The sequence below is a fragment of the Schistocerca gregaria genome, unplaced genomic scaffold, assembly GCF_023897955.1.
Source record: "Schistocerca gregaria isolate iqSchGreg1 unplaced genomic scaffold, iqSchGreg1.2 ptg000648l, whole genome shotgun sequence".
Classification (NCBI taxonomy): Eukaryota; Metazoa; Arthropoda; class Insecta; order Orthoptera; family Acrididae; genus Schistocerca; species Schistocerca gregaria.
The window spans coordinates 208,307-216,609 of NW_026062033.1; positions in this window are offsets into that span (position 1 = coordinate 208,307).

An 8,303-nucleotide genomic window follows, 5' to 3' on the forward strand; every position below is an offset into this window, starting at 1 on the left:
TCTGCCGACCATTTCGCTAGTTAACACCGGTCTTGTTGTGTGTGTTTCAAGCTCAAGAGCATCTCCAAGCAAAAAATGGTTAACAGCAACATTCAGACGGTTTCGTACTGCTCAATTGCTACATTAAAACGTTATGTTTCTTTTTCAGAACTGGAAAAACACAAGCGTGACAGCATTCGAACCTGTAATCTTCAGATCCGAAGTCCGACGCCTTATCCATTTAGCCACACGGTCACTGACGACCAACATTTACATGTATACGACTCATATCTAAACGCTCACACCCCTTAGGATTTGTGTTTTCGTTCTACACAGCCGCTGCCCCTTGCTCTTTCCCACCCATTCGTTACATTCAACCTCTGACGAGACCGACCAAATATAGACTGAGAAACAAGACCACACACTTTGTGCATTCGGAATCGAAGGCAGGGCGACCCTCGCCGCATTTGATACGATTGCCATTTGCTACTTCGCCAGAAGCGGCGGCGGCGGCGACGACGACGACGACGACGACGACGACGACGACGAATATCGCGAGAGGCTCTGAGATATGTGAGAAATACATCTATAAAATGTAATTCAGACTGCCTCGTCCCACCTTATGCTGTACCGCTTTGGCAAATGCTTTATCTGCGCCATTCGCCTTAATCGCATCTGAGAGTGATTCTTAAAAAAACGCCTGTCGCTAATTGTTCGTCATCACAGGTACTGTTTGCTATACGGCCACGACGCGCAACTGATTTCCAAAATTCATCTTTCTCCTGTGAGGATGGAACTTACGACCCCTGGTTTATTAGACCAGTGCTCTACCACTGAGCTAAAGAGGCGCGGCCTAGCGGTACTCTTGGGTACTTCGTCCTTACGGTCGTCTGCATCATCAGACTTTAGCTGACAACACTTCATATTACCGGCTAATATTTGCAGCTATGGCGACAAATTACTGCTTGGCTACACATCTGACACGTAACCGATGTGCTCTCCAAACAACAACACTTGCATTTCAGAACATGTCTTTCACACATGTCTACAAAATCACCTTCACCTTCAAATACAGCTTCCTTGCGACTGACAGAGACGTAGGCAAAGTTTAAAGTTGCTATTTCCATTAAATCTCGTTAATCAGAAAAACGGTAATTTACACTTGCAGCGGAACAAAATTCCGTTCCGCCCAGCGTCTGGCTCGAACCCACGACCCTGGGATTAAGAGTCTGACGCTCTACCGACTGAGCTAGCCGGCTACCTCGGTGAATACCTCCCGGGTAGCACGTCACACAGTACTCGTTTGGGTTGGGTGGACCCATACAGAATCTCTCCATGATGCCTAATGTTTTCCTAACGTCACACTCGTCACGTACTTCACTTTTATGTCATAATCATTTCTGAGAGGTAAAGAAATTGCATGACAACATGCAGAGCTAGTGGCGTCAAAATTAACGCACATACTTTATGTGACTCAAAAGCCGAACGAGTTACTTTCCGACGTTGTTTTAGATGTGCAAGTGATAGTCAAAACTCGCTGTGTCGGCACTCTGCCGACCATTTCGCTAGTTAACACCGGTCTTGTTGTGTGTGTTTCAAGCTCAAGAGCATCTCCAAGCAAAAAATGGTCAACAGCAACATTCAGACGGTTTCGTACTGCTCAATTGCTACATTAAAACGTTATGTTTCTTTTTCAGAACTGGAAAAACACAAGCGTGACAGCATTCGAACCTGTAATCTTCAGATCCGAAGTCCGACGCCTTATCCATTAGGCTACACGGTCACTGACGACCAACATTTACATGTATACGACTCATCTCGAAACGCTCACACCCCTGAGGATTTGCGTTTTCGTTCTACACAGCCGCTGCCCCTTGCTCTTTCCCACCCATTCGTTACATTCAACCTCTGACGTGACCGACCAAATATAGACTGAGAAACAAGACCACACACTTTGTGCATTCGGAATCGAAGGCAGGGCGTCCCTCGCCGCATTTGCTACGATTGCCATTTGCTACTTCTGCAGAAGCGGCGGCGGTGGCGACGGCGACGACGACGACGACGACGAATATCGCGAGAGGCTCTGAGATATGTGAGAAATAGATCTATAAAATGTAATTCAGACTGCCTCGTCCCACCTTATGCTGTACCGCTTTGGCAAATGCTTTATCTGCGCCATTCGGCTTAATCGCATCTGAGAGTGATTCTTAAAAAAACGCCTGTCGCTAATTGTTCGTCATCACAGGTACTGTTTGCTATACGGCCACGACGCGCAACTGATTTCCAAAATTCATCTTTCTCCTGTGAGGATGGAACTTACGACCCCTGGTTTATTAGACCAGTGCTCTACCACTGAGCTAAAGAGGCGCGGCCTAGCGGTACTCTTGGGTACTTCGTCCTTACGGTCGTCTGCATCATCAGACTTTAGCTGACAACACTTCATATTACCGGCTAATATTTGCAGCTATGGCGACAAATTACTGCTTGGCTACACATCTGACACGTAACCGATGTGCTCTCCAAACAACAACACTTGCATTTCAGAACATGTCTTTCACACATGTCTACAAAATCACCTTCACCTTCAAATACAGCTTCCTTGCGACTGACAGAGACGTAGGCAAAGTTTAAAGTTGCTATTTCCATTAAATCTCGTTAATCAGAAAAACGGTAATTTACACTTGCAGCGGAACAAAATTCCGTTCCGCCCAGCGTCTGGCTCGAACCCACGACCCTGGGATTAAGTGTCTGACGCTCTACCGACTGAGCTAGCCGGCTACCTCGGTGAATACCTGCCGGGTAGCACGTCACACAGTACTCGTTTGGGTTGGGTGGTCCCATACAGAATCTCTCCATGATGCCTAATGTTTTCCTAACGTCACACTCGTCACGTACTTCACTTTTATGTCATAATCATTTCTGAGAGGTAAAGAAATTGCATGACAACATGCAGAGCTAGTGGCGTCAAAATTAACGCACATACTTTATGTGACTCAAAAGCCGAACGAGTTACTTTCCGACGTTGTTTTAGATGTGCAAGTGATAGTCAAAACTCGCTGTGTCGGCACTCTGCCGACAATTTCGCTAGTTAACACCGGTCTTGTTGTGTGTGTTTCAAGCACAAGAGCATCTCCAAGCAAAAAATGGTCAACAGCAACATTCAGACGGTTTCGTACTGCTCAATTGCTACATTAAAACGTTATGTTTCTTTTTCAGAACTAGAAAAACACAAGCGTGACAGCATTCGAACCTGTAATCTTCAGATCCGAAGTCCGACGCCTTATCCACTAGGCCACACGGTCACTGACGACCAACATTTACATGTATACGACTCATCTCGAAACGCTCACACCCCTGAGGATTTGTGTTTTCGTTCTACACAGCCGCTGCCCCTTGCTCTTTCCCACCCATTCGTTACATTCAACCTCTGACGAGACCGACCAAATATAGACTGAGAAACAAGACCACACACTTTGTGCATTCGGAATCGAAGGCAGGGCGACCCTCGCCGCATTTGCTACGATTTCCATTTGCTACTTCTGCAGAAGCGGCGGCGGCGACGACGACGACGACGACGACGAATATCGCGAGAGGCTCTGAGATATGTGAGAAATACATCTATAAAATGTAATTCAGACTGCCTCGTCCCACCTTATGCTGTACCGCTTTGGCAAATGCTTTATCTGCGCCATTCGCCTTAATCGCATCTGAGAGTGATTCTTAAAAAAACGCCTGTCGCTAATTGTTCGTCATCACAGGTACTGTTTGCTATACGGCCACGACGCGCAACTGATTTCCAAAATTCATCTTTCTCCTGTGAGGATGGAACTTACGACCCCTGGTTTATTAGACCAGTGCTCTACCACTGAGCTAAATAGGCGCGGCCTAGCGGTACTCTTGGGTACTTCGTCATTACGGTCATCTGCATCATCAGACTTTAGCTGACAACACTTCATATTACCGGCTAATATTTGCAGCTATGGCGACAAATTACTGCTTGGCTACACATCTGACATGTAACCGATGTGCTCTCCAAACAACAACACTTGCATTTCAGAACATGTCTTTCACACATGTCTACAAAATCACCTTCACCTTCAAATACAGCTTCCTTGCGACTGACAGAGACGTAGGCAAAGTTTAAAGTTGCTATTTCCATTAAATCTCGTTAATCAGAAAAACGGTAATTTACACCTGCAGCGGAACAAAATTCCGTTCCGCCCAGCATCTGGCTCGAACCCACGACCCTGGGATTAAGAGTCTGACGCTCTACCGACTGAGCTAGCCGGCTACCTGCCGGGTAGAACGTCACACAGTACTCGTTTGGGTTGGGTGGTCCCATACAGAATCTCTCCATGATGCCTAATGTTTTCCTAACGTCACACTCGTCACGTACTTCACTTTTATGTCATAATCATTTCTGAGAGGTAAAGAAATTGCATGACAACATGCAGAGCTAGTGGCGTCAAAATTAACGCACATACTTTATGTGACTCAAAAGCCGAACGAGTTACTTTCCGACGTTGTTTTAGATGTGCAAGTGATAGTCAAAACTCGCTGTGTCGGCACTCTGCCGACTTTTTCGCTAGTTAACACCGGTCTTGTTGTGTGTGTTTCAAGCTCAAGAGCATCTCCAAGCAAAAAATGGTCAACAGCAACATTCAGACGGTTTCGTACTGCTCAATTGCTACATTAAAACGTTATGTTTCTTTTTCAGAACTGGAAAAACACAAGCGTGACAGCATTCGAACCTGTAATCTTCAGATCCGAAGTCCTACGCCTTATCCATTAGGCTACACGGTCACTGACGACCAACATTTACATGTATACGACTCATCTCGAAACGCTCACACCCCTGAGGTTTTGCGTTTTCGTTCTACACAGCCGCTGCCCCTTGCTCTTTCCCACCCATTCGTTACATTCAACCTCTGACGTGACCGACCAAATATAGACTGAGAAACAAGACCACACACTTTGTGCATTCGGAATCGAAGGCAGGGCGTCCCTCGCCGCATTTGCTACGATTGCCATTTGCTACTTCTGCAGAAGCGGCGGCGGCGGCGGCGACGGCGACGACGACGACGACGACGACGACGACGAATATCGCGAGAGGCTCTGAGATATGTGAGAAATAGATCTATAAAATGTAATTCAGGCTGCCTCGTCCCACCTTATGCTGTACCGCTTTGGCAAATGCTTTATCTGCGCCATTCGCCTTAATCGCATCTGAGAGTGATTCTTAAAAAAACGCCTGTCGCTAATTGTTCGTCATCACAGGTACTGTTTGCTATACGGCCACGACGCGCAACTGATTTCCAAAATTCATCTTTCTCCTGTGAGGATGGAACTTACGACCCCTGGTTTATTAAACCAGTGCTCTACCACTGAGCTAAAGAGGCGCGGCCTAGCGGTACTCTTGGGTACTTCGTCCTTACGGTCGTCTGCATCATCAGACTTTAGCTGACAACACTTCATATTACCGGCTAATATTTGCAGCTATGGCGACAAATTACTGCTTGGCTACACATCTGACACGTAACCGATGTGCTCTCCAAACAACAACACTTGCATTTCAGAACATGTCTTTCACACATGTCTACAAAATCACCTTCACCTTCAAATACAGCTTCCTTGCGACTGACAGAGACGTAGGCAAAGTTTAAAGTTGCTATTTCCATTAAATCTCGTTAATCAGAAAAACGGTAATTTACACCTGCAGCGGAACAAAACTCCGTTCCGCCCAGCGTCTGGCTCGAACCCACGACCCTGGGATTAAGAGTCTGACGCTCTACCGACTGAGCTAGCCGGCTACCTGCCGGGTAGCACGTCACACAGTACTCGTTTGGGTTGGGTGGCCCCATACAGAATCTCTCCATGATGCCTAATGTTTTCCTAACGTCACACTCGTCACGTACTTCACTTTTATGTCATAATCCTTTCTGAGAGGTAAAGAAATTGCATGACAACATGCAGAGCTAGTGGCGTCAAAATTAACGCACATACTTTATGTGACTCAAAAGCCGAACGAGTTACTTTCCGACGTTGTTTTAGATGTGCAAGTGATAGTCAAAACTCGCTGTGTCGGCACTCTGCCGACCATTTCGCTAGTTAACACCGGTCTTGTTGTGTGTGTTTCAAGCTCAAGAGCATCTCCAAGCAAAAAATGGTCAACAGCAACATTCAGACGGTTTCGTACTGCTCAATTGCTACATTAAAACGTTATGTTTCTTTTTCAGAACTGGAAAAACAGAAGCGTGACAGCATTCGAACCTGTAATCTTCAGATCCGAAGTCCTACGCCTTATCCATTAGGCTACACGGTCACGGACGACCAACATTTACATGTATACGACTCATCTCGAAACGCTCACACCCCTGAGGATTTGCGTTTTCGTTCTACACAGCCGCTGCCCCTTGCTCTTTCCCACCCATTCGTTACATTCAACCTCTGACGTGACCGACCAAATATAGACTGAGAAACAAGACCACACACTTTGTGCATTCGGAATCGAAGGCAGGGCGTCCCTCGCCGCATTTGCTACGATTGCCATTTGCTACTTCTGCAGAAGCGGCGGCGGCGGCGACGACGACGACGACGACGACGACGAATATCGCGAGAGGCTCTGAGATATGTGAGAAATAGATCTATAAAATGTAATTCAGACTGCCTCGTCCCACCTTATGCTGTACCGCTTTGGCAAATGCTTTATCTGCGCCATTCGCCTTAATCGCATCTGAGAGTGATTATTAAAAAAAACGCCTGTCGCTAATTGTTCGTCATCACAGGTACTGTTTGCTATACGGCCACAACGCGCAACTGATTTCCAAAATTCATCTTTCTCCTGTGAGGATGGAACTTACGACCCCTGGTTTATTAGACCAGTGCTCTACCACTGAGCTAAAGACGCGCGGCCTAGCGGTACTCTTGGGTACTTCGTCCTTACGGTCGTCTGCATCATCAGACTTTAGCTGACAACACTTCATATTACCGGCTAATATTTGCAGCTATGGCGACAAATTACTGCTTGGCTACACATCTGACACGTAACCGATGTGCTCTCCAAACAACAACACTTGCATTTCAGAACATGTCTTTCACACATGTCTACAAAATCACCTTCACCTTCAAATACAGTTTCCTTGCGACTGACAGAGACGTAGGCAAAGTTTAAAGTTGCTATTTCCATTAAATCTCGTTAATCAGAAAAACGGTAATTTACACCTGCAGCGGAACAAAACTCCGTTCCGCCCAGCGTCTGGCTCGAACCCACGACCCTGGGATTAAGAGTCTGACGCTCTACCGACTGAGCTAGCCGGCTACCTCGGTGAATACCTGCCGGGTAGCACGTCACACAGTACTCGTTTGGGTTGGGTGGCCCCATACAGAATCTCTCCATGATGCCTAATGTTTTCCTAACGTCACACTCGTCACGTACTTCACTTTTATGTCATAATCCTTTCTGAGAGGTAAAGAAATTGCATGACAACATGCAGAGCTAGTGGCGTCAAAATTAACGCACATACTTTATGTGACTCAAAAGCCGAACGAGTTACTTTCCGACGTTGTTTTAGATGTGCAAGTGATAGTCAAAACTCGCTGTGTCGGCACTCTGCCGACCATTTCGCTAGTTAACACCGGTCTTGTTGTGTGTGTTTCAAGCTCAAGAGCATCTCCAAGCAAAAAATGGTCAACAGCAACATTCAGACGGTTTCGTACTGCTCAATTGCTACATTAAAACGTTATGTTTCTTTTTCAGAACTGGAAAAACACAAGCGTGACAGCATTCGAACCTGTAATCTTCAGATCCGAAGTCCTACGCCTTATCCATTAGGCTACACGGTCACTGACGACCAACATTTACATGTATACGACTCATATCTAAACGCTCACACCTCTTAGGATTTGTGTTTTCGTTCTACACAGCCGCTGCCCCTTGCTCTTTCCCACCCATTCGTTACATTCAACCTCTGACGAGACCGACCAAATATAGACTGAGAAACAAGACCACACACTTTGTGCATTCGGAATCGAAGGCAGGGCGACCCTCGCCGCATTTGCTACGATTGCCATTTGCTACTTCTGCAGAAGCGGCGGCGGCGGCGACGACGACGACGACGACGACGACGAATATCGCGAGAGGCTCTGAGATATGTGAGAAATACATATATAAAATGTAATTCAGACTGCCTCGTCCCACTTTATGCTGTATCGCTTTGGCAAATGCTTTATCTGCGCCATTCGCCTTAATCGCATCTGTGAGTGATTCTTAAAAAAACGCCTGTCGCTAATTGTTCGTCATCACAGGTACTGTTTGCTATACGGCC